This window comes from Nicotiana tabacum, chromosome 10 (assembly GCF_000715075.1).
Source record: "Nicotiana tabacum cultivar K326 chromosome 10, ASM71507v2, whole genome shotgun sequence".
Lineage (NCBI taxonomy): Eukaryota > Viridiplantae > Streptophyta > Magnoliopsida > Solanales > Solanaceae > Nicotiana > Nicotiana tabacum.
Window position 1 is genome coordinate 55,066,971 of NC_134089.1, and position 6,000 is coordinate 55,072,970.

Consider the following 6,000-nt stretch of genomic DNA (forward strand, 5'->3'; position numbering starts at 1 on the left):
TGGTCCAGGTTGACCTTTTGTTGTCTTTTCTAAATTGGATAAAGATCGAAGCTTTTTGATATAAGAATAGCTCCTAAAGCTTATTTTTGACTTGTTTAAGTGTTATTTGGTTAGATTCAAGGCATTTGGAGGTGAATTCAAAAAAAGGAAAAGCGATTTTGGAGCCTTAGACTAGCCGGATGAGATAAATGTCTTTCCTAGTTTAGTTTGAGGCAATCTTCCTAATAAATGATATTGTTTGCTACATGAAAGGGTGATGTATATGCGAGATCACGAGTATATATGCATTTAACATGGTTATTCATACTCGAGATAGATTTTATGCTTCCTGATGCCTTGTTGGACTATGTGATCTTCTTGACTTATGTTTCATTTGAATTTTATGACTACATGAACACAATGTCCATGCTAGAGATCATGTTTTAGCTTGTGATATCTTAATTGGCCATGTTGGACTATTCTTGAGGTTGTTAATATACTAGATTTGACCGTAGTCATGCCTTAGACGAGCACAAACCTATCATTTTTGTGCTACATGAGCTTTCTTAATCATGTGTAGATTTCGTTGTGATATTTGAACAAAGAAGCTGTTGAAATGTTGGCTTGCCTATTGGTAAAATAGTTATGATCGTCTCTCATGGGTTATATTATGCTTACTTATTCCTCTTGATTGTATTTATGCATCATATTGCTTGTTATTGATATATATATATATATATATATATATATATATATATATATATATATATATATATATATATATACATATATACATATATATATATATACATATATACATATATATATATATATATATATATACATATATACTATATATATATATATATATATATATATATATATATATATATATATATATATATATATATACACACACAAAAACACACGCACGATGTGTATTTTCGTGCTATAGGGATGAGTGATATTAGCACAATGGGTGTTTTCATGCGATTTGATATGATATTGGCACAATGGTTGTTTTTGTGTTATTTGATATTATATGTGATGACCCGGCCGATTGTCTTGTGTATTATAGCACTGTTTTTCCTGTTTATTGCCTATTTTATGTTCACTTGTAGTTACGTGGCTTGCCGGGGTGGTTGGTTTGGTTCCGGAGATATTTCGGAGTGAATTATGACACTTAGTTCCAAGGTTAGAAACTTAAATTGAAAGAGTTGATCAGATATTAACTTTTGCATAAACGGCTCCGGAATGGACTTTTGATGGTCCTGATAGCTTCGTATGATGATTTTGGACTTAGGCGTATGTCTGGATTTGGATGTCCGTCGGTCGATTTGGCTTAAATTGGTAGAAGTTGGAAAGTTGAAGGTTTGGAAGATTGAGAAGTTTGACTGAGAGTTGACTTTGTTGATACCGGGCTCAGATTTTGGTTATGGGAGTTGGAGTAGGCCCCTTGTGTCATTTATGACTTGTGTGCAAAATTTGAGGCCAATCGGAGTTGGTTTTATATGATTTGGCATTAGTTTTAGAAGTTGGAAGTTCATTAGGCTTGAATTAGGGTGTGATTTGTGATTTCAATATTGTTTGATGTGATTTAAAGCTTCGACTAAGTTTGTATCGTGCTTTAGGACCTGTTGGTATGTTAGGATGAGGTCCCGGGAGCCTCGGGTGTGTTTCGGATCAAATTCGGACTCATTTTGGACTGGCATATGGCTTTCTCTTTCGGGGTCGCAAGAAAAGGGACGCGATCGCGAAGGGTTAATTCTGGCAGGTGGTAATTTGTTCTATGTGTTCGCGTGGTTAAGGATGTGATCGCGAAGCTTTGAGTGGTCGTTCAGCACGAACGTGGGTGTGGGGATGCGTTCGTGGAGAAGGAAGGAGAAGCCTTGGAATTTCACATGTTTTTTCATCGCAATCTCGAGTGGTAGTACATGATCGTGTAGTTATGGGTGAATGGTCATCGCGTTCACGACTTTGATATGGCGTTCGCATAGAAGGTTTTTGCCACTAGAGTTTTGTTGCTCTTCGCGAGCAAGGGGAACTTCCGCAATCACGAAGTGTAATAACTGGGCAGTAGAATTTAAAATCCCAAATCGTAGGTAAGAGTATTATTTCACACTTTGAGTTAAGAGCTCGGTTTTTGGCGATTTTGGAAGGGATTTTCAAGGATTGGATAGGGGTAAGTGTTTTTGACTTGGACTTGCTTATTATTCATGAATCCATTATTATTTTTATCATTTATTTAGTGTTTTGAGTTGGAAAAATTGGAAATTTTTGTGTAAACTTCCTAAATCATAATTGAGGATTTGAAAGTCGATTTGAGGTCAAAATTGGATAATTTTAGCATGGACTCATTATTGAATGGGTGTTCGAATTTTGTAAGTTTGGTCGGGTTCCAAGGTGTGGACCCGGTTGACTTTTTGATTTTCTTTAAAGATTGCAACTTTATTATCTGGAATAGTTTCCTATGATTTGTATTTATGGTATTAAGTTATTTTGGCTAGATTTGAATAATCCGGAGATGGATTTTCGCATAAAAGGCTTATTAGGGGATTGATTTGGCTTGTTTAAGGTTAGTATCTTGCATAACTTTGTGTTGGGGAACTACCCCTTAGAATTTGGGTTGATTGTACTATTTGGGTTAAGTGAAAGCCGTGTACGCAAGGCGAGGATTGGGTACACGGGCTATATGTGGTATTTGACCGGTTTAGGCTATTTAGACTATTTTCATGTCTTTAATTTCATTGTTATAACATGTTATAACTTTCGTTGTTAATCTACCCTCACATGTATTAATCTATCCTTACGTGATTTATTTGATATTGTTAACACTTGCTCTATCTCTTACTTGTTATTTTGCACTTGCATGCTTTAGTTGAAGTTATTGTCTTCCTTATTTTCTTGTTAATTTCTTAATTGTTGAATTACCTTATTTGAAGTTATTATTTCATGCAATACCTTCTTGTTGAGTTATTGATGTTGAAGTTGTAAAAGCCGTTATCACATTGAGGCGAAGTTGATAAATTATTGAGATATCTTTCTTGTTGAGATATTCACTTTTATTTTGTTATTATTGAGATTCTTGTACACATTGTGGTACAAACAAAGGATATTTATTGTGTAAATATTGGTATTGTTGATTCTTTTGACAAGTTGCGCCATATGGGCACTTGTGGTGCGAGTTGTTAATGTGTTGTGATATTGATGCACATACGGCGGTACAAGGATAGGAGTTAATGTTCATGTCGCTGCATAAAGTGGAATTTATGTGTGTGTTGCTAATAAGGGAATTACTAGAAGCCACGCGGCGACATAAGATGGGCTAAAGTGCGTGTAGCTATTTCGGAAAAAAATATTTTTTTCAAAACTATCTAAATGTAAGGCTCACGCGGCGGTATAAGAAAAGATTGTGATTGTGATTGTGGAATAGGGGTACGAGGCGGTACCTCGATTGTGATTCTTGTTGTTATCTCTCATTTACCTCACTTGTATTTGTCCGCATTATTTCCTTGATGTTCTTATTATTCTTTGTTCCTTCCTTGTTTCCTTTATTGTTTTAAATTCAGTTGTTGCAGCTTACCTTATGGTATTGCTTTATTGCAACTATTTCCTCGTTTTCATTATTAGGCTATATTATACTTGTTCAGTTTTCTTATCCTAGTAGGTGTCTTGACCTGCCCTCGTCACTACTCTACCTAGGTTAGGCTTGATACTTATTGAGTACCGTTGTGGTGTACTCATACTACTCTTTTACATATTTTTGTGCAGATCCAAGTACCTTGACTCAGGCTAGGCATCGGTGAGTGGATCATTCAGTTTGGAGACTTCAAGGTATACCTGCTCGAAGTTCGCAGGTCTCAGAGTCACCCTCTGTCCTTATTTTTCTATTGTTTACTCTTTATCTAGATAGTGTTGTACTAGGGATTTTACAGTATATTCGTTTAGATCTTATGACTCAGTTCTACTAGATTTTGGGAGTTATGGCCAGGTGTACTATTGAGATCTATTACGATAATTTAGATGGTTTAAATTTGAAGTTTTAGGATTATTTTTGCTATTTCTCTATGCATGTTAGGTTTACCTAGTCTTAGAGACTAGGTGTCATCACGACATTCTAAGATGGAAAAATTGAATCGTGACACGAAATTGGCACTACTGGTGTTATTGTGCAGGTGAGGGTGAGAGTTCATGGTACGACGAGTATTTTCGTGTGGGTGAGGAAGAGGGACATGCATTTTACAGTGTTTATCCTTTCCTTGTATACACATGTATGCATCTTGACTTACTCGTTACTGTTATATTTATGCTTCATGCCTTGTTTGTTACTATTACATCTATGCTTTCTACATTGTTTGTTATTGTTACCTTATTGAGTTGTTTGTTGGTTGTTATTATTTCTGTGTGGGTTAATATCGTGGGATCGCGTTGCATGTTGCAACGGTATTATGGCCATTGGATCATGTTGCATGTCACAACAATATTATGTTGGATCAGATTATACACTGTAACGATATTATATTGAATGGTGTTGCATGTCACAACGGTACGATGTGGGATCAGTATGCTGGTACGATATTATGATTTTGTTGACTTGAGTTGGTATAATGTAATACGTATATCCGTATATTGATACATGAAACCTACATGCTTAACACCTTTATACGATTTTAGACATATTCTTAGGTACGTATTGGACTTGTTAATGCATTGTTGAACATTTGGGAGGTGCCAGATTGATGTAGAGAAAGAGTAATCCTCATACCTTGATATACCAGACTTATGTAAAAGCATACGTAAAAGTTCTGAATAGTAATTAATATGGAATTGGAACCTTATTATGTATAAGCACTCTACCCTCTTGTAGGAGTATTTGAGTTAGTGCTACTAGGTGCGTATCTTCTTCCGTATATGTATTTGGTGTTTTTGGTAAATGTTTTTTACCTAGAAAGTTGGAAGAGCATGTTGTCATATTTTTTTCTCTCCTTAAACTGTACCTTATTGTTGATATTCTTTGTTTCTTTGACTTGTTTATGTAGTTTCCTTCCTCTTATTTTCTATACTTATAAACTGCACAGGCATGAATATCTTTTATCTAAACCTCATCACTACTTCACCGAGGTTAGTGAAGATACTTACTGAGTAAATTGAGTTGGTTGTACTTATACTACACTTTTATACCTTGCGCGCAGATATCTTTGAGCTTAGCGGTTGCAACCTTCGAGAATGCACATTGGAAACTTCGACGTTCAAGTTATTAGCCGACATTTGTTCATGGTTGCTTAGATTACTCTCACGACTCCAAAATCCCACCTTAGAAATCATGATGGCACCTAGTCTCTTAGACTAGGTAAGCCTAACAAACATTGAGAATTTAGCAGTTAACGACCAAGTTGTTGATTTATTTTGATAAGTAACATAATAAAACCAAAGCGGAACTACACTCATACCATTCCAAAATTGTGGTACAAAGTCATAAGCTCTACTGAGATACACTAAGAATCTCTAATATAATACTATTCGAAAACAAAAGAAACAGTAGCATAAGATTACTAGATGGTGACTCCGAGACCTGCAAGCGTCAAATAGGTATACCTTGAAGTTTCTGCAAAGTCTGAATTAACTTACTGGTTGTAACGAACTAGCAGAATTTTTTTGAGTATTTTAGCCTCTTTCCCCTATTTATTGCCTCCTCTATGTTATATTGTGGTTATGTGACTTGTCGGGGTGGTTGGTGTCGGTTTCAGGTAAGTTTCAGAGTGAAATGGGACACTTAGTCCCAAAGTTGGAAGCTTAAGTTAAAAGAGTTGACCGGAGTTTGTCTTTTGTATAGACAACTCCAGAATGGAGTTTTAATGGTTCTGGTAGCTTCGTATGATTATTTTGGACTTAGGAGAATGTTCAGATATTGATCCGGAGGTCCGTAGGTCGTTTTGATTTGAATTGGCAAAAGTTAGAAAGTTGAAGGTTTGGAGGATTGAGAAGTTTGATCGAGAGTTGACTTTATTGATATCGAGATCG